Source organism: Odocoileus virginianus, chromosome 1, assembly GCF_023699985.2.
Source record: "Odocoileus virginianus isolate 20LAN1187 ecotype Illinois chromosome 1, Ovbor_1.2, whole genome shotgun sequence".
Classification (NCBI taxonomy): domain Eukaryota; kingdom Metazoa; phylum Chordata; class Mammalia; order Artiodactyla; family Cervidae; genus Odocoileus; species Odocoileus virginianus.
Window position 1 is genome coordinate 24,446,511 of NC_069674.1, and position 26,584 is coordinate 24,473,094.

A 26,584-nucleotide genomic window follows, 5' to 3' on the forward strand; every position below is an offset into this window, starting at 1 on the left:
CATTTCTCAACCTATATGGGAAAAGACAAAGAGTGGATATATGTATATCTATATATATAACATCTATATATGTTCACTTCACTGTACATCTGAAATTAACACAACATTGTAAATCAACTATACTCCAATAAAAAAATTTTTTTTTAATTTACTGGGAACCAGGTTCTAGGAAAAAGACACAGTGATAAGCAAGAAAGCAGAGTCTCATCTCAAAAAACTTACATTCTAGAGGAAGGAGCCATGACAATAAAGACATAAAGGAAAAAATAAGAATTTCTGCTATGCAGAGGATAAAATAAGGCAATATGATAAGAAAATGGCTGTGGAGCAGGGTGGTCTCTGATAAGGCACACTTGATTTGTGACCTGAATGGGTGAGGAGCAGTCAGAGGAAGAGTCTGGTGAAAAGGGAAATAGCGGAGGGAGATACAATTGGAAAAAATCAAGTTAAGGCCTTTATAGGCCTTGGAAAGGAGTTTGGATTTTATTCTGATCAGGAAAGATGTTACAGAAGTAGCTATTTGAGGTGTCACTGGGAGCAGGAAGGAGGGTGGGGTGGAAGTATTCAGAGCAGAAAAACAGTGTAACATATGGAGCATGACCAGGCATGCAGTCTACCAGAGGTTCAGCTAGGGGGAAGCCAGATGGTGGGGGCCTTATCTACTGTGCAAAGTAATTTGTGCTTCATCTTATAGCTCAGTGGTACTCAACATTATGGAAGATCCATTTATAACAACCAAAGGAAGAGAGGGAGGGAGGGTCTGGGAGGGAAGAGAGGGGGAGGGGGCAGGGGGCAGTGGGGGGGTGGAGAAGAGGGGAACCTCTACTAGATGATAATTTTATCTATTCAGAAAAACAAATTATGAAAAGAGTATACTATAAACCACTTGAAAGTGAAAGTTGCTCAGTCGTGTCCAACTCTTTGTGACCCCATGGACTACACAGCTCATGGAATTCTCCAGACCAGAATACTGGAGTGGGTAGCCTTTCCCTTCTCCAGCGGATCTTCCCAACCCAAGGATCAAACCCAGATCTACTGCATTGCAGGTGGCTTCTTTACCAGCTGAGCCACCAGGGAAACCCATAAATCACGTAGTCTATTTGGAAACGCAAACGTAAGCAATACTTTTGAGAGAGAGAGAGTATTTATCGGTTCAGTCTAGGAATAACCACAAGTCATGAAGCCCACTGCAGTAGCTCCTGGTCACCCTTCGGGTTCTAGACTACAGGATGAAGCATTACTAAAGGTGGTAAGGAGCAAACAGTCCTCCCAGGTGTGTGAAGAATCACTTGGTGAGGACTGAGGCTAGAGGCAGTCAAACCAGTCAGGTAACCAATGGGGCCCTGAATTAAGAAAATGGAGATGGACAGCATGTGTTAAATATTTAGGGGGTGAAAATGGAAAGGATTTAGTGAACAACTTGATGAGAACAGTGAAGAAAAGCTAAATCCAGGATGACGCCAGTGTTCCGGCCTGGGTTAAAGAGTGGCTTATTAACCAAGGTAGAAGAGTAAAAGAGCAGATTTGTAGAGAAGGACAATGCCTGACAATATTTACAGGAACTGTCCAGAGATACCCAGCTGTGATGCATTGAAGCCTCTGATGTAGGTGTAACTTGAGACTCATCAAAAATGAGATGGTATAAAAGCACAGAGCATGAATAAAACTGACCAGGAATAATTAATGTAAAGTGGGTGATAAAAGAAGCAAAGGAGAATATTTAAAGGAACATAGTGAGGAAGGAAAAAAACAACAGGTGAAGGCAAATAAGAAGCTGGAAGGAAAAAATCAGAATCAAGAGATAGCAAGTGTCATGGAAGGCAAATGAGAGAAGTCAATAATATCAAATGCAGTGGAAGAAGAACTAAGATGACTTGCCAAGAAATTAAAATCATTCAATCAACATATGCATAAAAATCACCTACTGTGTGTCAAGTAGGTGCAGACACAGAGGAAAGAGTAATGAATTTTTAAAAAAATCCTCCTCTTCTTGGATTTTACATCCTACCAGAAGGAGATAAACTAAACAAATATATACATAGTATTTTAGGGAGTGGAGAGGTGGGGACAAGAGAGGCTGCTGGCCAAGAAATGCCTTTCTGACCATATCTGAGCTCAGAACTGTAGGAAGTAAAGGAGACAGCATGAAACATGTGGGGGAAGAGTACATAAGGCAGCAAGAACAGCAAATGCAAAGATGCTGAGACAGGAGCATGTTTGGTGTGATCAAGGAACAGCAAAATGGCCCATAAACCTGAAGCACCCTAAGCTAGGGGAGAAGAAGCAGTGAGAATAGCCAGGCTTGTGGGACCTTGAAGGCTACATAAGATCTTTGAATTTTACTCTGAATGAGATAGAAAATCTTTGGAAGATTTTGAGCAAGAGTGTAGATGTAAACTGATTTTCTGGGCTGGTTTTTGAGAACAGACTGAAGGGAGGAAAGGGAGGAACCAGGAAGACCAATTATAAGGTTTCTGCAAGAAGAGCATAGCTTGGACTAGGATGGCAGCATCAGAGGTGATAAGAAGTGGTTAGATTCTGCATGTTTTGAGGATACAGCTGTCAGGATTTCCTGACAACTGGGATGCAGGGTAGAGTAAAAGAGAGGAGTCTAAAAATGACTTCAAGGTTTTTGGTTTGAGCAACTAGAAGAACTTAATAGCTATTTACTGGGATGGGAATGAATGCCAGAGGAACAACTGAGATGTCCATTATACCCACAGGAAACTGTGGAGTGGCATGTTGTGAACTGGAGGCTTAAGTGTGCTATTTTTTAAACTGCTTTTTGATGCATTTAAATGCTCTTTAACATTTATTTTTGCTCCTTTTTGGGAGAATATTATTAAGAACTGCACTTGCATTCTTAAAAATATTGAGGTAAGCATTTATTATTTGGGTTTATTCATTTCTGGACAAATCGGCTATAAAAGTGCCATTATTACCCTTTCTAAGGTAACAATATAACACGAGGTCACAATTACTTATCATATCAGATTTCTGTCAAATATTTTTCTTTATGGATATCAAAATGGTCTATGAAAACAGGATAAGTAACAATGCTGGAGAGATTCAATGATATACTCTACGAATTACTATATGAATAGTTTGTCTTTCTTTCTTTTGTTTCCTTTTCTTTCTTTCCCTGATAGTTGTAGTGTAAGCAGAAAGAAGCCAGAACTTGGAATCAGTAATGCCTGGTTTTGATTTCTAGTTGCATAACCTTGGAATAAAATCATAAAATCTCTATAAGCTTCTGTTTGGTGATCTGCATAACTGACAAGGATGATGCCTGCCTCATAGGGCAGTAATGGTAACAATAGGTAACACTTACTGAGCCTTAACTATGTGCTAGGTGCTTTTCTAATGACTTTTACATACATAATGACATTATAATATATTATGTAATCCTCATGACTCCAGGATCACTGTCATGAAGAAGTGAGGCACAATGAGGTTAACTAATTGTTCTAAAGCAAATAGTAAACGAGACACAGAAACAAAATTCAAGGTTTGTCAGTGTGCATAACAGAGCTTTACGATTAATAAAACATGTTCATATCTTGTTTTTAAAGGTAGGTACAACATAGTATTGGGCTTCACCAGTGGCTCAGTGATAAAGAATCCACCTGCAATACAGGAGACGCTGATTCGACCCTGGGTCAGGAAGACTCCCCTGGAGAAGGGAATGGCAACCCACTCCAGTGTTCCTGCCTGGAAAATTCCATGGACAGAGGAGCATGGCTGCCAGGCTACAGTCCATGGGGTCGCAAAGTCAGACACGACTAAGCACACACACAGCACAGTATTAGACTGAACAATGCGAAACTGCTTTTTAAAGATCCAAAACATCAGCAATTTCATATGGTTCAACCAAAACTATTATGCTATAGCCACTTTAAAAAATGAAATGTGAAAATATTTTTTAACTGTAAAGCACTAGGGAAGGTATAATTTTTAAGCAATAAACAGATCCTCACTAAGAATAAACAATTATGAAAATGAAAGTGGTAGGAAAGGGAACAGACAGTAAATATGACCAGCAGTGGTTGACTCACTAAGTTGTGTCCGACTCTTGCAACTGGATTCCTGTATTTACATTCAAATTGCAATCAATGACTACAGTCAATCAAAAGTCTGTTATATATCCAGTCCAGGTTTCCACTGCAGCCTTGGTATGTTTGAGGATTAACTGTCTGAAAGGTATGGGGACAATCTCAAGGGACATAATTTTCCCCTTGGAATATTTATCTTTTTACTCAACCAATTAGAAAGTAAGCTCATGGGGGCAAAGATTTTTCTGTTTTAATCAGTGTTATCCCCAGCACCTAAAACTCTTCAAGACTCACAATAATCACTCAAATTTGCTTACTGAATGAATGAGAAATCAGAACCTCCTAAATTGGACAATAACATATGAAATACATTTTAAGACAAAGAATATTCAAGAGATTTTGTATAAATAACAATAAACTAACCTTTCTAAATAGCAAAATAACAGCCCTATCATAAACACTTCAAAGTGTCAGACATCTAAATCTGAATAGTACCTATTCAAAAATAAAAATCTCCATATTTACATAATCCATTAAAACAAATTATATATTGAATTCCTTCCAAAATTAAACCTAGAATAGCATATAATCAAAGTTTTAAAATTTTAGAATCCTAGATAAGGAAAGAAAGTTAGAGAAAAGTAAAAAAGCACATATGTTTCAAGAATAAAATTTGCAAAGTGGTTGAATATAAAATTAAAATGACTTCACTTCAAACTGGGAATAACATTTCCATTTTAGAATTTGTTTAACCTGTACAAGATATGCCTAAAGTTAAAAGACGAGGGAGAAATGCTATCCTAAGTTTCTAAAGAAATATAAGCTACTTAAAAAACATTTATACTATATTTCCTGCTCAAAAAAAATCACCAAAATTTTTCCATGACTACAGAAATGTTGCATCTGTTTAGAAGAAGTTATTTGAAAAATGACAGAACGCTGTACAAAAAAAGTAATAACCATTCTCCAAGAATAAAAAAATAAATATTTTTCTCACTACCAATTTCTCAACATGATCTTTGATAAAATTCTAAGAAACAAAAGGGGGAAAGGGACTATCAAATGTAATTTACCATATACATTTATTAGCAGCCGCTTAGTCCTAGCCACAATAGACACCCTGCAGCTGCCTGTCAAACCACCAAAAGCTGCTTGTCACCCACCTTCCTAGCCGCTTAAAACTAGGCTCACTTGGGTCAAAACAAGTCAACCAACTGCTTTTCTCATCAGGAGTAATATACTGGAATAAAAGTATAATTCTGTCTGCCAAGATTTTGTTCTTAAGAACAGTCTTGTAACTATTAAAGGGGACACCAAATTAGAGCTATTGCCTAAAAGAAAAGGGTTATCAGTATCTATAGCTTCTGGGATAATACATCTGAGGTCGTGATGTATAATTTAACCAGAGGAAAGAGAAGCAACTGGAAAAAAATTTTTTTTAAAATCACAACCCCCAAAAAGACTTAATAAAGTGTAAACTACTGAAAAAAAGGAGTACACCAGTAATAAGATGTAAATAAAAGTAGGTTCATACTTTAGAACAGATTCCACGTGTTGTGCAGCAAGGAATATTCCTCTGACTTAATTTAGTTACAGATCACTAGTCAGAGAAATATTACAGAAGTATTAAAGGATGAAGTAGACTGATAGGCACTGACACAGAAAAATGTCCACAATATACTGCTGTAAACTGGGAAAACAAATAAACAAAACAAACGAGCCAGGGTATAAAACCTGCTAGAATGAATGTGGTCTCATTTGAAAAACAAAAGTTATAGATATGATTACGGAAAAACAAAAGAATCTAGAAAGGTATATTGAAGCTGTCAAGAATGCTTTTCTGCTGTGCACAATGGAATCATGAAGACTTTTTACAGATTTTTTTTCTCCTTTTATGTAGTTACTTTTACAATGGGGGAATGGATGGTGAGTCGGGGGTTAATCCCAGATCTGGGAAAGAAAAGACAAACAGCATGATAAGCCCCTCTCCCCCTTCCGTGAATGGAAAATCTGAGGGTGACCTCTAAGCTCATGAAATCAGACAGACTCATATATAGACCATCAAAACTGCCCAATGTCCTCTGAGAACTTCCTTTAAACAGAATCCAATGTAGAGCTTAAAAATATAAGACAAAAGTAGAACACTTCCTATTGAGAAGGAGCTGGGGAATGCTGACAGCATAGGTATTCATCCCCCTCACTTCCTGAAGTGCCCTCTGAGACCCCTTAGGAGTCCACAGACGACAAGTGAAAGCTCCCTGATTATTCAAATCTCCCATCATGCAGTTGGGAAACTGAGACCCAAGAATCAGCCTCCTGTTAAGACCTCTGCCTTCCAGACTGGCCCCAGGGTCATGTTATATACTAGGCACTATAGCCACAGTCCTTGGGACTTGCAAGCTTTTCAAACACACACAGAAAAGTTTAGAGAAAGCTGAAAACACAGAAGAATTGGCTTCAAAATACCAAAAGAATGAATAATCAAAATTAATAAATGTCAAAGAAAAATAGCTATAAAGCTTCGTAATGTTCAACATGATTCAAGCACACTGAGGTTCCCTAGGGGCTTTGCAAATGTGTATGTCTTTCTATTGTCTGAGGTTTGTGTTTAGCTATACATATTTATCAAAGTAACACAAGATGGCATATCTGCCATTGAGAAAGACAAGTGGGGAAAAAAGGCAACAATTGTTTTGGAAACTGAAAAGAAACAGAAAAGATATGTTAATCAAATAGGTGGATAACTAGAGACACAAGAGATAGGAAAGCCTGCACTTGAAGGGTAAAATCAAATTCAAAAAAACTCAAACAGCCTAAATGAATGAGTAAAATCTCACAGGATAAATTTTAACAAGCATAAACATAATATTCTGAACTTTGGCTTAAAAAACTCCATTGCAAGCAGAACACAAGATGATGAAGACTTGTGTCATCATCATAGAAAAAACAAAACAAAAAAACTCAAGGGGGTGCTGATTCACACTAAATTTAGTATGGAAATAAGAATCATGACAAGCATCATATGCAGACTATGGATAATGAAAGGTGCTTTCTGCATCAGCTTGATCACAATTGTATTTAGTGCTGGGCACTTTTTTTTTTTTAGGAAAATGTATTTTTAGTCTTTGATTAGAAGAAAATGAACGGTAATTAATGTAGGTGTGAAAGGATATTCTACTTGCACTTCACCCTTCCTTCCCTTACCACTCGGTATTCACAACTGTCTCTAAAGTCAGGAGTCATCTTTTGGGGAGGGGATTATGTTTTTAAATTGTCATTTTGGGAGCATTTTTATTACCAAGACCAAATTTCAGAACTGGACATTTCCTGTTGTCAATGTACTGTGAGTACTTTACTTTTTAAAGATCTTAAAAATTAAAAGTACATTGGGACTGTGAAAAAGTTAATTATTATAAGGAATAGTTGAAAAAAATAGAGATATCTAAACCTAGAGAAGAAACAGCTTTACCGAAAATGACCTCATTAAATATTAAAAGAATTGTTAAGAGGAATTATAAATATTATGTGACCTCAATAAGAACTAATAGGCAAGAAGTTAAGGTAGGTAAGGCAGAATTCCAGCAAACAGATCATTCTTCTAACAAGGGTGTGAAGACAGAGCTGGTTGTTGCTAGGAAGCAATGAGCTCTCCCATCAATAGGCATCTTCCTGCAAAGCAAAAACCACCACTGGGGGGCACTGAAGAGGTGAGTGTGCACCTATCCTAACAAACTAGCCTGCAGAAAGTAAGGAGCAAAACAAAACCACCCCAAGATTCTGCACCAGATTTTCAACCATGAAGTTCAAAATGTGTATTAGGAAGACTGTCTCAGGTGAGCTGGATACATACCCAGATAAAATCTGCTATAGTCCTATTAATACACAATTCTGCTGCAGTTTGGGGCATGTACAAATGTACACATAAACAGCATCATATCGATTATATAGATCTTTAGTTTAACTAGAGATGTGGTCCTCTTTAAGACTTGTAACAGTGGGACTTTACTGGTGGTTCAGCAGGTAAAGAATCGCCTGCAATGCAAGAGACTAGGGTTCAGTCCCTAAGTAGGAAGATCCTCTGTAGGAGGGCACTGACAACTCATTCCAGTATTCTCGCCTAGAAAATCCCACAGACAGAAAAGGAGCCTGGCAGGCTACAGTCCATAGGGTCACAAAGAGTCGGACACGACTGAAGCGACTTAGCACACATGCATGTCTTTCTCGGTTTTTCAGTGCTCATTTTGTTTTAGTGCTAAATAACACCCCACTGAGTGGAGGTACCAGTTATCAATTCTTTCATGGGTCGCGCCTTTGGTGTATCTAAAAAGTCATCACCATACTCAAGGTCATCTAAATTTTCTCTGATGTTATCTTCCAGGAGTTTCATAGTTTTGTGTTTCACACTAAGGTCTATGATGCATTTTGAGTTAATTTTTATAAAGAGTATGAAGTGTGTGTCTACATTCATTTTTTGGCTGGGATACCCAGGTGTTCCAGCACCATTTGTTGAAGAGACAATCTTTGTCAAAGATCAGTTGACTACATTTATAGGCATCTATTTCTGGGCCCTCTATTCTCTTTCACAATCTATTTGTTCTTTCACCAATATTGCATTGCCTTGATTACTATAGTTTATAGTGGGTCTTGAAGTCAAGCAGTGTTGGTCCTCTAACTTGGTTCTTCTTCAGTAATGTGTTAGCTATTCTGGGTCTTTTGCCTCTCCATATAAACTTTAGCATCAGTTTGTTGATATCCATAAAATATCTTGCTGGGATCTTAATTGGGACTGCATTGAATCTACAGATTAAGGGGGTAAAAACTGACATCTTAACACTATTGAGTCTTCCTATCCATTAAAATCTATTTTAGCTCTTCTTTCATTAGAGCTTTGTAGTTGTCCTCATATAGATCTTGAACATATATTAGATGCATATCTAAATATTTCATCTTTTTTCATTTTAATCAATAAGTTAAAACTAGAGAAGTACTTAATAGTTAAAGAGGTGTCATTTATCTAAGTTTACTACAAAAATTTCAGAGTTTTAAATTTTAAAAAGATGTTAATATTATCTAACTCTTCCCAGATGCCACTTATACAGTGTTTCCACACTAAGAAATACACCATCAATAACTGATAACGAGAGTAATGGTATCTATATGTATATGTGGATATGTGGAATACCTGGTCTATGTGGAATATCTAATATGGAAAGCTCATTTTCTTTTTCAACTAAAAAAGGATTACATCCCTTATGTGGCTATTTTGCAGTTTTATGTAATCCATAAAACTGCACCCCATTCATATTAAAATGTACCCAGAAAATGCATAAATGTAAGTGGGAAGCAGGGTAATCAAAGAGAAAAAAAACTAACTGTGGTATCTCTGGATGACAGGGCTACACATTTTTCATCTTTATATTTTCTTTTATTTTCAAAATTCTCTACAAAGATTATATACTACTTTTATACATCACTGAATCAAATAGTATACAGCATGTAAAATGAGTAAACTATAACTACATGCATCAATCTCATCATGTAAGTTTAAAAACATACAAAACAATATTATCTTTCCTATGGGTAAAACACATAAAGGTAAAGTTGTTTTTTTTTTTAATTGAAGGGGAATGATAAACATCAAATTCAGAATAATGGTCACAGATGGAAAGGGAAAAGATGAGTAAAGAATGGCCAGAAGGCTTCAATATTATTTGAGATATTTTATTTTTTTAGCTGGATAGAAGATATTTGTTATTCATTATATTGTTCTACATCCTTATTTACGCCTTAATATTTTAAAAAATTTAAAGGTGGCAGCTACAGAAATCATATCAAAGTAGTAAGCAGGACTTAACTTTCACTGTAAACTATGTAACTAGGATATGGTACTACAGGAATAACAGTTACAAATGTATCTTTTATAAATGAGAAAACTCTCTGGAAAAGTCAAAGTAGGAATCCTGAAAGTAGGTTTTCATGGGTATATTTATAAGCAAATAACAATCTGAAACCTGTATTCCATAAAATATCTATAGGAAGCATTCTCATCAGTGCTTTGCACACAGAGCTCAAAATTAAATCTGTTCAGGAAATGTAATACATAAATTACCTTTAATTTGTAATACATGAATTATTTTTTGTTTGACTTTATTTTACATTTCCACTTACAACTCTGAAAACAGCCTTTTTACTTTGGTTAGTTTTAAAACAGAATTTGGTCTTTTAAGGACGTCATAAAAATAAAGTTAATCTTATTTTTATGACATCCTTAAAAGGTGACTGTAGTTACCAGTTTGGTGATTTTAAATGGTTTCTAACCAGGACATGGCACCTACAACAAGAAGCACACAAAAATGACTCTCACACAGTAAAACACCCCTGCACTAGCTGAATGCTCTCTGTTAAATAGGTATGATGATGACCAAAGTTTAGCTAGGCCTACCTTATCCAACTTTTTGGTAGTATTCACTGTAAACTGAAGCAATGACTTTCCAAAGACAAAAGGACAAAAATTTACAATATGTTTAAAGGAGGCTCAGGAACTTTTAACATGAAACAAAAAAGTGTGTGGTTTTGATGGCTACGAATGCCTTACCTCTTACAATCTTTACTTGAACTAGGAGTGAGAAGTTTTTTAAAAGTAGGGATTGGGGGTGGGAGCTGAGAAAGACCTGGGATGATTCAGACTAACACTGTTCCTTCCCATTTCAAATCCCAATTTACTGCCCATTCCTATATCCTAGCCCTAAACTAGAAAAACTGTACAAACTTAATCACTTCAAAACAAGAGAAGTACTATTTAACGAATTTTGAGATTATCAAAACTTAGCTAGATGAACTGAAGCTTCTACACTTAAAAGAGGGTATAAAAGAGGGTATACCACATCATCTTATCACCCAATTTCTTGCCCCAAAATACACAGTAGGGTATTGATTGGACATATTTCCTTAAAGAGGAAAATGACTACCTGGGTCCGAAGTTTGTTTAGACCAAGGACTTCTAGTCACTATTCTTCATAAAAAGTGATTTGTTTTTAACATTCACTTTCATTAACTCTCTTTGAAGACTTTCCTAGATCAAGCACAAGCTGCGACCTATTGAAATTTAAATGAGATGTTTGCTTTTCAGATCAGATCCATCTTAACTTGAGGATCCTCTCTTAGACCACTACAAATTTAAAGACTCAAAAAGTAGAAGACTCTTTAACAGAAACCTAACAAGGCTCAAAGTGTGGTCTTTGTAGGAACTGGTACATGTGTATCCTTTTCCTGTGCACTCCTGAAATCAGTTAACTCTAATTTCAACATCACCTTATATTCAGGTATTTCATCACTTGCATTTATCAAGTATATTGTCATCCACATTCCATTTGTTCACCCTGTTCTTACCAATGTCTATGGGAAAGCTGCCTGAGCAAGCCTGCTTGGATGGATGGAGGCAGCTACATAAATTTACTCATCAAGTTTTGTCCTGTTTAAATGTCATCAAATCACATTTATTAAACAAATATCTTTTGAGCACCTTTTCTGTGTAAAATCCTGGACCAGAAACTGTAGCGGGACGTGTGGGATGATTGGTTCAACCCTTAGTTTACAGCAGCAGTTCTCAAAGTGAACCTTAGAAACCTGGGGATCCCTGGGTCAAACTATTTTCATAATAGCTTAAACATTCTTTGTCTTTCCTCACTGTGCTTAAATTTGCACTTAGAATGCAAAAAGCAATGGTAGGGTAAAACTACCAATTTAAGGCAGCGGCACTGAATGGTACTGGTTGTCATTATATTCTTCACCCTCCTGTACTCCCGGTAAAAGAATCAACTTCACTATTTAAGAATGTCTTCATGAAGGAGTAAAAATTATTTTATTAAATCTTCACCCTTGAATTCATGTCTTTTTACTACTCTGTATAACCAAAATTATACATGAAATTAAAAGGGATGCCCTGAAAGCTCAGTTGGTAAAGAATCTGCCTACAATGCCAAGAGACTCCGGTTCAATCGCTGGGTTGGGAAGACCCCCTGGAGAAGGGAAAGGCTACCCACTCCAGTATTCTGGCCTGGACAATTCCACAGACTGTACAGTCCATGGGGTCACAAAGAGTCGGACACGACTGAGCGACTTTCACTTTCATACAAGAAATTAAGACATTTGCTTCTTGGAAGAGAAGCTACGACAAACCTAGACAGCATATTAAAAAGCAGAGACATTACTTTACCAACAAAGGTTCGTCTAGTCAAAGCTATGCTTTTTTCAGCAGTCAATGTATGGATGTGAGAGTTGGACTATAAAGAAAGCTGAGCACTGAAAAATTGATGCTTTTGAACTATGGTGTTGCAGAAGACTTTTGAGAGTCCCTTGGACTGCAAGGAGATCCAACTAGTCCATCCTAAAGGAGATCAGTCCTGAATATTCATTGTAAGATGCTGAAGCTCCAATACTTTGGCCACCTGATATAAAGAACTGACTCACTGGAAAAGACCCTGATGCTGGGAAAGACTGAGGGCAGGAGGAGAATGGGACGACAGAGGATGAGATGGCTGGATGGCATCACCAACTTGATGGACATGAGTCTGAGCAAGCTCCGGGAGTTGGTGATGGGACAGAGAAGCCAGGCATGCTGCAGTCCATGGGGTTGGACATGACTGAGCAACTGAATGGAACTGATAATCAAGAAGTATACAGAGTACTTCTGTATTCGGAAGTATGATGTTTATTTCAAAAATGTTTAGCCTTTTTTTCCCAAGGAATATAATTTTTACTTGAAAGAGTGGCTAACAGACAAACAACTATGTGGCTATTCAGACCTGGGTAGCTGACAGACATTTCTCCAAAAATGAACAAAGTGAGCCCATCACTTCAAGCAACTGAGAGCATTTGTTGTCAGTGATAAAATTGGGTATTTCAAGTGATAATTAGAACTTTGGAAAACTTGTATCCACCACAGTGAGCTTGATGATTTTCCATTACTTAAAAGCCTTTTCTGATGAGATCAGTGGTAGTGTTCATGAAAGTGACTTTTATGCCAACATTTGGAAGATCTGCGTAAAAACCATGCATGGGTTAAAAGATCCACTCAAAGTGCATGAAAACCAATATATTTTAATGTAACAAAGCATAGATAGATGTGGTTTCAGATTCCACATTGCAATTAACCTTGAAGAAATTAACACAGCTGAATTTTAGTATAATATCAAAGAATATCATCTATGATAATCTGAAAATGCTCTTAAAATACTCCCCCCTTTTCCAACGACATGTTTAGTATGAGGCCAGATCTTCTTATACTTTAACAGAAGTTGTAACGTACTGCAGCAGACTGAGTGTGGAAGCAGGCAGGAGTATTCAGAGGCCTTCTATCTAGCCAGACAGTAAAGAAATTTGCAAAAACTGTGAAATAATATTCTTCTCACTAAATTGGTGTTTGGAAAATAGTTATTTTTAATTAAAATGTTTCACTTATTTTAACATGTATTGGGCATATTATTATTTTTAAATCAATAAACATGTTTTAATTTCTAATATAGTAAGTATCATAAGTTACAACCCATATAAACAAAAGCTCTTGAGTTCTCAATGACTATTAAGAACCACTAGCTTACACTGTAACAAAAAAGGGAGGAAAAAAACCCCATGTACAATAAACCAAGGTAGAATGTCCAACAGATGAATGGATAAAGAAGATGTGGTGTTATTTAATGGAGTATTACTCAGCCATAAAAAAGAATGAAATAATGCCATCTGCAGCAATATGGATGGATCTACAGATTATCGTACCAAGTGAAGTAAGTTAGACAGACAGATATTATATATCACTTATATGTGGAATCTGAAAAATGATACAACTGAATTTATTCACAAAACATACTCATAGGCTTAGAAAACAAAATTATGGTTACCAAACAGGAAAGGTGGGGGAAAGGATAAATTAGAAGGTTGGGATTAATATATACACACACTGAATATAAAATAGTACTCAATACTCTGTGATAACCTATATGGGAAAAGAATCTTAAAAAGAAGAGATATATGTATAAATAAACCACTTTGCTGTACATGAGATGAATACAGCATTGTAAATAGACTATACTACGACATTAAAAAAAAAAAAAGGCTCACAGTGCCTTACACTGTAACAAAAGAGGGAAAAAACCCACAGATAATAACCCAAGGTAGACTACTACAGCCACCAAACCCTTCTATTTTTGAATTTTCCAGCTCTCAACTAGACCTATACTATCTACCTGGCTCCTGAAATACTCTCACCTTGCTGTCAATATAATCAAAATTGGATGATGAGCTTTTTCTTCAGTCATTTTCTAAGTAAGTGGCCTGAATTAAAACTGGTTTTACTTCCCTGGTATAAACTTAGCCTATAAAGAGAATTCTTTCACAAAGAACTATATAATATACAACATTCTTGGAAATACATCCCACACAATCAAATCAGTAATAGAAAGCTGTAGAATCTAGTCTGCTTCTCAATAGGGTATAAAAAAGAAAAAGAAAAAAAAAAATCCAGAAATCCTACACTGGGGCTGCTGAGGATGAAAATACAAAACACGGCATGCAAAAACATACTATTAGTTATGTGTCAGGCACCGTGCTTGTGATGAACACCAACATGATGTCTATTTTCACAAAGCTTACAATCTGGTGGGAGGGACAGACATATACCAAGTCATAAACCAACAAATGTAAAATGACATATATAGACATACATGGTGAAGAAAAAGTACAAAAATAAGGGAAATCTGGTAAAATTTCCCAGAGGAAATGATGCTTGAGTAGAGACTTGAATAAAATTTTTAAGCTTTTACCAGAGAGAAGGAAAAAGATTTCCAGGCAGAAGGAACAGCAATAGGAAAGGTCTAATGGTTAGGGCAGCATGTCTGACACAGAATGAGTTCGAAAGGCAGGTACAGCCACATTAAGGAGCTCTGTCTTCATCCTAAACGGGGGACATGACCAAACTCGTGTATTTGGAAAAGTTCAATTAACTCTATCTGCAATAAGGAGAACGGACTAGCGTTCAGCCAGTGTGGATGTAGGTAGACCAGTTAAGTTATAGGTTATCTCAACAGTCCAGAAAACAACTACTCAAATGGAAGTGGTAATGGTAGAATGAAGAGGACAATTTGAGCTTATTTAGAAAGTTAAACACGATTTGACAATATGAAAAGACCAGGTTTCTGTTCTGAGAAAATAGATGAAATAGTGATACCTTTCACTGAGGTAAGTAAGAATGGAACAGGGCCAAGTTTGAAAAGGGAGTCTCATTTTGGGATGAAGTGCATCTGAGGTACCCAAGAGATGTCAATTAGGCCACTGGATATAGAGTTCTTACACTCTGTGGGTAGGCCAAACCTGAGCACATATATTTACACGGAACAGTTGCAAATTATTTTATCTTTTAGGGAAAACAATTATTGTCATAAAATCATCACTATTCTTTAAGAAATATAATTTCAAAACTGTGCTAGCCTAAAAGATAAGAACCACTACGTTACCCAAGGCCCTACATTAATACTAGTCAAAGATTACCTATTTAAAGTACACTGGATATATACCACTCATCTAGCTACAAAATGGATCTCTTTGGCATGAAAACAATCCATCTTGGTGGATTCTCAAGTCAGAATTAGCTGCTGCTCTCACATCTTTCGGACACAAACACTGAAAAAAACAACAACAACAACTTTGAGGCAAAAAGTCTGTACTTATTCCCAGATTGTCCATCTACTCCTATGTCTGAAAGATACTGATTTAACCATCTTAATTGTCAAGTATAAATGATAAAGTTTTCCTCCTGAAAGTTTCTAATTTTCAAAATAGAAGGGAAAAGAATGAACAAATCAGACTTTTTTCCTTCCAACATACACTTCCACAGGTTTTATACTATACTTCAATGAAAAATGACCAGACAACTTTAGATATTAATTGTGATAATTAAGGAATAAACAAGCAAAATGACAAACAAACCAGCTTCCAGAAAGACTAAAGCAGAACTAAAAGGAGTAGGCAAGAAAACTGGGTTATATTACTAACTTTTCTAAAGAGAATCCACTACACGAAATCTTTAAGAAAAGTGAGAAAAAGCCAGTATTCTTTACATGAAACCACAATTATATATATTCGGGCTTCCCTGGCGGCTAACAGGGTAAAACGTCTGCCTGCAATGCAGGAGACCTGGGTTCAATCCCTGGGTCGGGAAGATCCCCTGGAGAAGGAAATGGCAACCCACTCCAGTACTCTTGCCTGGAAAATCCCACGGATGGAGAAACCTTGTAGGCTACAGTCCGTGGGGTCACGAAGAGTCGGACACAACTAAGCAACGACGACCACAGAACTATATACATCACATACTTATTTGAGACAGAGCATGAATTAGACTACACAGCATTTTATATTTACAAACACATATATTTATATTTTACATACATAAAATCTTTTGAACTTTCCACAGATAATGCCTTTTTTAAAAAAATAAGCATTTTTAACACTTCTGTATTAAATGATTGCAGCTACTAGTATCAACTTATTCTCAATGGGAATATAACAACTCAGAAGGCCCCAGGGCAAAATAAGAGACTAGCAACATTGAAACAAACCAGAAACTATCCTATAAATAGGAATTCTGGCTCAGGAACTGTGAGGACAGAATGGAGAAAAAGCAAGTTAATATGTGAATGAAATTGAGGTTAACCCAGGATTTAGCTTTCATTCTTCACTATGTAAGCATTCACAGGCAAGCCCTTCCATTCTTACTCCAAGTTACCCTTACCTCAGCAAAACCACACAGAGCATGAAACAGGCAGTAAGCATTGCTGGACAAATCTGTATTTGGATACAAACTTTCAATGTCTTTTATATTTCATTGAAATGGATTTAATAACTGTTCCATTAAGAATGTTCCAAGGCAAAAATCGACAAACCAAACATCCTTAGACATTTCTGGCTCAAGACAGTATACAGAGTACTATTTCATATTATCATACAGTACATATAAGAATAGTGTGTATGTACATGCAAGTACATACATGTATACTTAGATGATATCTAAAACCATATAATTAAAATATTGTTAAATATCTACGTAAATGATTGTAAATTGTTTGTTTACAATTATTTTAAAATTTTTTCTCTTTGCTACAATGAACATATTTACATACTTTTTACATGAAGAAAATATATTTCTCAACATGTCATAACACAACTCAGAAATAATTTTAGAAGGAACTTTTTATTTAGTAAGAAACCTTACCATTTCTGTACTCTTCATTTTTCAAATGGGGAAATAGGCCTAGTGAGAATAAATGACTTGTGCGCCCAAAATCTCTTAGTGACTCCCTACGGCCATAATTACATTATGGCCATAATCATACTTTTTATTTTTTCTAATTATAAAAATTAATGCATTTTCATTATGAGCATATATGCCCATAAATCAAAGATAACCATTGATTTGACTGCTTTGTTTCTTTTCTAAAAATTTTCACTACAAAAATTATACATTTTCAATGCAGAGAAACTTTCGAAATACAGAGATTAAGAATTACAGAAAACAAAAATGTTAACAATCACAAAACTGGTGATACTGAAATTATTTCTTCAGACCTGGTTTCTAAATCCAGTATAGGATCAAAAGACCTTAAGGGTAGCTCAGACGGTAAAGCATCTGCCTGCAATGCAGGAGACCCGGGTTCAATCCCTGGGTCGGGAAGATCCCATGAAGAAGGAAATGGCAACCCCGCTCCGGTATTCTTGCCTGGAGAATTTCATGGACAGAGGAACATGTCAGGCTACATTCCATGGGGTCTCAGAGAGTCGGACACAACTGAGCGAGTAACACACACATGATGGTGTTTTTATGTAGCAAACTGACTCTTTCATTTGTGATTATTATGTGAAAGATCTACTATTGAAAGTTTTACTTAACAATTGTTTAATGAGACAAAGTGCTTCCCTGATAGTTCAGTTGGTAAAGAATCCGCCTGCAATGCAGGAGACCCCGGTTCAATTCCTGGGTTGGGAAGATCCGCTGGAGAAGGGATAGGCTACCCACTCCAGTATTCTTGGGCTTCCCTGCTGGCTCAGCTGGTAAAGAATCCACCTGCAATGCGGGAGACCTGGGTCTGATCCCTGGGTTGAGATGATCCCCTGCAGAAGGGAAAGGCTACCCACTCCAGTATTCTGACCTGGAGAATTCCATGGACTTATGGGACAAAGAGTAGGACACAACTTGAGGGACTTTCACTTTCAAAGATAATCCACAAACACAAGCCCAACTGCAAGTTGCATAACACAAATTTTAAGATTATCCAACATGTTTATTCATGTATTCTTACATTTACCAATATTTTTTTACAGGGTATCCTATACAACTGCCAACTGGCATTAATTACAGAAAGAAACATGAATTATAAGCAAATATATTTACAAACACAAGCAAATCAAGCTCACAAATTATTGAACCATCATTAAATCAATTAGCAAGACAATTTTTACCTGATCCTTTTAAAATATTTACCTTCTACGTATTTTATAATGCACATAGATATATAAGTACAATAACAGGAATACCATCTATAAATAAATGTTTTTCAGAATGTGAGCTCAAAACTTCCTTGTAAGGGTGACAACAAAAGTTGGACATCACTGACTAGAATCCAGGGCCTGGCTGACAAAACTGCCTCCTGATCTAATTTCAAAGATCCAAAGATTAGAAGAAGAAAGTAAAAATTATCAATTATCTAAAACTTCAGAATGAAATATTCTGGGAGCCAAGTAAAATTCTAGTATGAAACATTATTAAATAATCTGCTTAAATTTCTGCCTTTTATCAATGATTTTTCATGGACACTAGCAATTTGTTACCATTATATCATCTTAGATCTTAAAACATTTCTAAATTGTCATATTTCATACAGACTCTATAAAACAAGCCAACAGTATTTTCACTTCACAGTCAGAAAAATTAAGCAAGGAGAGAATAAATGTCTTGTCACAGATTACCAGATTTAATCGTGTACATTGTAGAAGTTTTCTATGGATTTCCCTGGTGGCTCAGACAGTAAAGAATATATTTATATGTGTATTTTAGAAGTTTTCTAAAGTGCAGATAAGCAACCTTACAAATGAATTTGACTTTGCTGTACGCCTGAGACTAACACAATGTTATAGATCAACTACTCCAATGAAAAATAAAGATTAAAATTTAAAAAGTGAGTTTGATTGTAACCTAATGAACTACTTAGCTTTCTTTCAAAATTCACTTTCTCTTTAAAACAATAGTAATTTGATCCTCCCACAAAGCCTATTGTATAGAGTGCATGAAGAGTCATATACAGTACAAGTGTAAATTCTGGAATATAAAAAAGCAAGGAATTCAGATGACTTGACAAAATTCTAAAGCTGGTTAAGCTTTGCTTTGGCATTCCTCCCACCTTCCTTCTGGCGCTCCTACTCTTCTCTTCAAAAGGTACCTTCCATCTTCCCAAAGTTCCTCACCCCAAACACCTACTCAAAATTTCTTTCATTTGCTTGATCTAGCCCAGTCAGGATAACTGATTTCAGCCAACTAACACAGCCAACATTTACATTACCAAGGGCCAGAAAGGCCCTTAACTTTTCTGTGTCAAGAACCCTTTGAGAATCTTATAAAAATTAAGGACCCTCTTTGCAGAAAAATCACATAGGCCCACACAGTAATTTTCAAACAATCTCAAGACCCAGAATCTCATAGCCAAAATATATCCATGAACCCCAGAATTATAAAACCCAAGTTAAAAACCCCTACCTGTATCGTATAAATATCATAAAACCTCAAAACCCTTCAAAAGGAATTTGTGTTTTAAGAGATAAGTTCAAATATGCTACACTATATATACTCAAATACATAAACTCTGTTACAATTTAAGTCATCTCCCGAAGTGTTTAATGCTGTAACTCCCTTGAATAACGACCTATTTCTAAACACTAGTCATCCATTAATATTAACTTGAGTTTTAAGGCTCTACCTCTGTATTCAATAAAACTCTATAAATCTGTTTAATTATCATGATTCATGACAAAATAATACATACACACACATAAACATATCCTGATAAAAGCCAGTTTTTACCCCGAGGAGCTCTGCAGTGTCCCTCACACTGCTACACCCTGCTCACATTCCCTCAATCCCTATCCTCAGTTTCTCCAACACTATACCGTTTACCTTCTCTCTTCAGGCATTGGTTTTCAACTTCCCTTACAGGCCTCTGTTCTTCCACTTGACCTTCAGATACGGATGCTACCCAGGGCTGCCCTTAGTCGTTTCCTCCCTCTTGAAACTATTACTCTTTGGCAGTTTTTACATCACATTATGCCCACGAATACAAAGCTCCTGACAGACACCCCACCCCCCCAATTTTCCCTTGATCTAAAGTTCAAATGGTCAGGTACCTAACTAATATTCAACATTATCTCGATCCCCACCCTAGCATCATGCCCTGTTTACGTTCCTCCTCAAACTCTGTATTCCCTATACATCCCTTACCTTACTAAAGGCATCATCATCATCCATTAGCCAACTACAGTCTGTAACTCCATGCTCTTCCTAATCAGGCCACAATCTCACCAGCTTCATTTTCCAGTACTTCCCCAAGTACAGCAAAATCTACCTGGTGTTTCTCAAATCAGACTATCAATGCCCTTCCTCTAGCCTCTTCTTTTTCCTTTAAAGCAGCTACTCATCCTTCAGAGTCCTAATGGGTTAGCCAGGAAATTCGCTCAGGTCTTTCTGTTAAGATGGTACAGAGAAGCCCAAACAAACTTTTTGGCCAACCCAATACTTAAAACACCCAATACATGAAAAGTCTTCCCTAACCTCACTTAATCTCCCTGTATCACTCATCCCTTCCCCCAGAAATCCCTCCCTTCTATAATCCCACACCACTCTTTCCTTATTTTAGTGCTCAACAAGTTGTATTATAGTTAGTTGAACCCTTATCTTTCTTCCCTATAGACAAAGCCCATGATTTATTCATTCCTCTTGCATCTAGAATATGTCTGGAATATAGTATATATTTAAATGCTACCTGGTGAATGAATGGCAAAACTCCAGAGTGAGGACACACTTAAGGTTATGTCTCAGTAGAGGGGATGCCTCATTCTCTTTTGAGCATAAATCAAATCAAGTCCCCTAGTCCCTAGCAACCAGTCAACCCTAAAGGAAATCAGTCCTGAATATTCACTGTAAGGACTGATGCTAAAGCTGAAACTCCAATACTTTTTCCACCTGATGTGAAGAACTGACTCATTAAAAGACCCTGATGCTGGAAAAGATTGAAAGTGGGAGGAGAAGGGGACAACAGAGGATGAGATGGATGGATGGCAAACCGATGCAGTGGACATGAGTTTGAATAGGCTCCAGGAGTTGGTGATGGACAGGGAAGCCTGGCATGCTACAGTCCACGGGGTCGCAAAGAGCCGGACATGACTGAGAGACTGAACTGAACTGAGTCCCTAGCACTCCACTTCAAGTCCACCGCTTAGTTTTTAAGCAATATTTCATGGGGATATTTCCTCACTTCCTCTTGTCTTCTGTAGGCTTAGCTGTCAGCCTAACTACATTAGCATTCAGTGGCAGCAAGTTCTAAAAAGCTAAGACTTTACAATTACCAATAGTAAATATAAGCTTCTTTTAAAAAATGGTCTTAACATTTAAGCACACAAAGTTCATTCTTCATGACTCTAAAAAAGGCTTGGCATAGTTTATCCAACATGCACCATTGAAGAGTTCTGAAGAAAATTTCCACTTAAACTGTCAGCCAAACTTTTCATATTTGTAACCACAGAAATCAGCATACATGAACAAATGTGAATACTATACTGATATACTTTACTGTCTGAACTACCAGGGAAGCCTGATATACTAAATAATACACTGCAAACAGTAGACACCAAATCATGTATATCATCAAGATGATGACCCATATAAAAGTAGCTCTTTTAGCTTCTTTTATTTTTTTTATTTTTTATTTTTTTTAGTTCTACCAGTTTATTGCTACCAACCCATCTCCCTCCACCCTCGTGCACACATGCTCAGTCACGTAATCCCATGGACTTCAGCCCGCCAGACTCCTCTGTCCATGGATTTTTCCAGGCAAGAATACTGGAGTGGGTTGCCATTTCCTTCTCCTTTTAGCTTCTTTTAAAAACACATCTCCAAAATTTCAGTGATCATCCAATGAATAAAACCAGATTCTTTTACCAGTTTCATCTACCTTTTCCCCCTTCCTCCCTACCATCTCTCCCTCAACACACACACACTCCTCCCTTACTAGGCATGGCTTCCTCAAATTATCTAATGGCTCAGAAGCAGTTTGATAAGGAAGGTTATCAAGCTGGAATTCTGGAGAAGATTCCTTATGGTCGGTTCATTTTCTAAGTGACTGCTGTTGATGATAAAATACAGACTGACCTCAAAGGATCACAATGTAGTAGGCCTGCCGTAAGTGCCCCCTAGTTTTGTTTTGCCTTTTTAGGGGGGCGGGGGGCAGAGTCTTTTAAAAATATACTAGAATATCTTTATGAAGTTGTATTTCTGACTTTTCTTCAGTTCATAAAACGTTCACATTTTAGGACTAAAGACCACATCATGAAACATTTTTGAAGGTTCAGTAATTAAACAGCTCTGAGCAGGATTGAAACATTTTAGCTTAATTATGAACCACACTGCAGGAAAAAAAAATACACACACACACACACACACACACACACACATATATATATATATATATACTGCAAATCCACCTATTTTTTCTTGAGCAATTATAAATTCTGTTCATTTTCTAAGATTTCTCCATATTACATCACAATAACTTCAGACAAAGCATTCTTGCTGCTCCAGGAGTAAAAGTTTCCAATAGCTCAATGTGGTTATAATCTTCTGAGAACACCTGAAACTGATTTGTTTCACCTCCTTTAGTCTTTCTCTTCCAGCCTGACCTCCTTAGTCAAATACTGCTGGGTAAAAGTACTACCTGAAAAGCCAAGAAAGTAGGCAGTCCACCACGGAGTCAATAAGGAAGGAACTATATGATACATAATGCTCAAAAATTAACATGTATCCAGAGCCAAAAAAATACTGATTGGACTCGGCCTAAATAAAATGTTTCTAAAATAAACTTAACAAATGGGTTTCTTTTCCACTGCTGTTTTACTAAGCATTCATGAAAAATTATATTTGGGTAAGCTCAGGCTGAAAACACTAGCTTCAGCTCTCAAGGAAAACATGAAAGAGCACAGAGAAAATGTACTTTGGTGTAAAGCATTTTCTGACATGCTTTTTTATAAAACCAAAGATTGGTATTCTTCGGTAAGAATGATTTTCCAAACACTATATATATATACAAACATATTAATAAACATCACACTTAGTCACATATAAACATCTAAATTCAAATATCGAATTTCTTGGATTAATTACAGCCCTACAGAAAGTACGCGGAAACTCTTGAGATTAGACAGTTCTGTGACTCAACAACCCACAGAGCTTCCCCTTTACCCTCCACTTTTCAGAGGGGCACTGAGTGGATGAAAGAGCCCACGGCAGCATGAAGGACTGAGCTTGCCTAAAGATATCTGACAGAAGCTGAATGTATGCAATAACTTCCGGTTCCCCAGAAACTGGAGGGTGCGCTTCTAAAGGTTGACGGCTTAGTCCTTCCAGAAACCAACATGCCTGTTCAAACACTTGTGAAAAAAATTTAATTTCAATCATTATGGTTCCTCGTATTATTATCATTCCCCAACTAAGACTGATTGAATACCTTATTACATATAAGGAAAGAGTTATAAAAAATTTAACCCCAGACTACAAGGAGCTTAATTTCCCTTAAAAGTCATCCACTTTCTATCATTTCACATAAAATACTTCTTGAAGTCTGCTTGAACCTATGATGCAATGCAAACTCATATCCTAGAAGTTGGTCTTCAGCTACCTAACAAAATTAGAGATGGATACATAATTGTGATTTAATTAAAAAAAAAAAAAAAACCCTACCATTTTGGGTTCCATTGGAATATACAGAATTGGGAGGGAAACCTGAAATTCCTTCTCCTTTAACTTCCTCAACATTTAGACAAGGGCCCTCATTATCTCCTACACCTAGAGATATTTCCCTAAATCCAGGAGCTGAATTTGCTTAAAACCTGGTTAAGAAAACTCCTGGCTTGGGAATATTTTCCCCCGCCTAAATGAGAATATGATTATGACTTCCAAGCAAAAAATCATTTTCCTCATGGATGCTGAGTCTGAGATGGGGGGAGGAGGAAGGCATGCGCTGAAATCAAAGGACCTCAAATAAGGATCAACCAAAAGAGAGCAAACAGTAATTCTTATCCTGGTGGACCCTGTTGAAACGCACGTCTAACTCCTGTCCGAAGGGGAAAAAAAGGTCCTGCAAAAAAAAATTCTGCATACAGTTCTGGACCCAAGTTAAGATTAAGTATACTACATTACATTCGATAACCGCATGTTTGCTTCAGCGCTTATAAAATATGGAAATCTCACTTGGATGCACAGATAAGGGCTAATCATATTTTCACTATGAAATAACACATCAAGAACTTTCAAACACAATTCTAGGGAGTCAGGCTACTACTGACTTACGGGAAGAAAAAAATCCTAGCATCTCCCAGTCCTCGCCCCCATCTCCCTTGAGTGAGGAACAATCCAGTAACTTACGGTTCAAGGCCAAAGGAAAAGGAATTTTTTTTAAAAAACTGGGGAAAGGTGAAATGGGGAAAGGATTACTGTGACAGCAGATGATATCCTGCAACAAAAGGTGTGAGATGTGCATACCCATTCTCTTGCAGAGCACTGTTGGAGCTGACAGTCTCACTCACACTACCTTTCGCCGTAAGCGTATCCAATACCCTTGTGTCTACACACTTAAGAAAATGTGAATTTTACTCTGACCACAGAAAGAGTTAAGCACAATTGACACCAGCACTAAAACAAGCAATTAATATATTCTAGTCTAATGCTTAAGAAGGGATGGAGACCAGGCAACAGCTCCTCCAACTGGCTGGACCAGGTATCATTTGAAGCCCTAAAAATATTAAAATTTTTAAACAACTTCAAGTTCTGATGGGCACAGTCAGATGGACTGTCGAAAGTTTAGAACCAACAGCAACGGCACAACAGGTGGACATCATGGCCCAGTTCAGCGGCTAACATGCAAGGGCAAACCCCTGAGTTCCCCGAAAGGCTGGGGTTGTGGGATAATACCCATGCACAAGGCCATCCAGAGCTCCTGTCTTCCCAGTGTCAAAGGTCTGGTCCCTTCCCGGGGTCGCGCCACTCCCCCTATCCCTCCCCCTGGGGACCAACACCCCACGCACAGAAAGAACCGAGGCCCCTCCACCCGCAGCATCTTAGCTAGCGAAGAAAACACAATGTCGCTCCTTATTTCTGAGTACAAAAGGACTCTGCGCCCTCCTCCTTGAACTGCCGTCGCTGCCGCCTCCTAACTTGCAAGAAGGTGGGCAACGCGCCATATTCCAGCGTCCCCCGGTCTACCTGGGTAACAAGCCCACGCCAACCCGGCGGGAGGGAAGCTTCGGAGGTGGCCCGAAGAGCCAGCCTCCTCTCCCGCAGGAGACAGCGGCTCCCGCGCCCCGGCCCAGCCCGCCGCGCCGCGCCGCCCGCGGACCAGACCCGGGAAGGGCCGAGGAGGCGAGCTGGGAGCCGCCGCTCCGGTCCCGCGCAGCCCGCCCACCTCCCGCTCCCAGGCCAGCGCGCTCTCCCGGGCCTCCAGCTCCCGAACCCACGGTAAGGCCGGGCCGGGGCCCCGGGTTCCACGGCAGAGAGGAGGCCGCGGCCCCGAGAGCCTTAGGCGGCGGGGCAGGCCGGAACCCTGGGGCTCTCGGGAGGGCAGCGCCTCCCTCCCGAGCCCGCCAGGACGCCTGGGGCCTAGTGCGGCCTGCGCATCCTCGGGGTGGCGGTTTGACTGGGCCGGGCCGGGGCCCCCAGCCCGAGGCGGGCCGAATCCGGCGGGGGCCCAGGCCTGGAGCCGGGGGCGGCAGGGTGCTGGCTGCGGGGCGGGCCGGCCGGCCGGCGGGCGGGCGGCGTGTTGCGGCTGCGCCGGGGCTGAAATAGCTGGAGATTGCGCGGTAGGGCACTCACCTCAGAGCGGCTGCGCTACCGTGGGCCTGCGCCGTGGAGACTGCGACCGCGCCGGCTCCTCGCAGCCTCCTGCCACCAGCGGCAATGGCGAGCGCTGCCGCCTAAGCCGCCGCCGCCGCCGAGGAGGGGGAGGGGAGGGAGAGGAGGCACGCACGCTACGCACGGGGCTCGGCTTCCCCGCCCGGCCGCCGCCATGATGGGGAGGTCGGCGCTACTTCGGCGGGGCATCCCGGAGGGGGTTTGGGCTCGGGCCTCCACAGCCCCCCGAGGTCTCCCTGCGTTCACGTTTTCCTTCAGAGTTTTGGATCGGGCCGGAATCGCAGAGACAACAATATTTAAGTCAAATGTGGACGCCCCGGGG

The 26,584-nt window shown here is 38.6% G+C and overlaps 1 protein-coding gene across 6 annotated transcripts in view; it reads right to left on the reverse strand.

Moving 5' to 3' along the window:
- Positions 1-26,335, reverse strand: part of NRF1 (nuclear respiratory factor 1) — a 118,788-nt gene extending 92,453 nt beyond the window's left edge. For 3 of the 6 annotated variants that reach the window (XM_020874656.2, XM_020874653.2, XM_020874658.2), the window contains exon 1: positions 26,224-26,334. The gene's annotated coding sequence lies outside the window, so the exon portion shown is untranslated. Of the gene's footprint in view, positions 1-26,223 lie in introns of all 6 variants that reach the window. The other 3 variants (XM_020874655.2, XM_070465881.1, XM_020874657.2) reach the window with 2 other exon arrangements.
- Between the last annotated feature and the right edge of the window lie 249 nt (positions 26,336-26,584).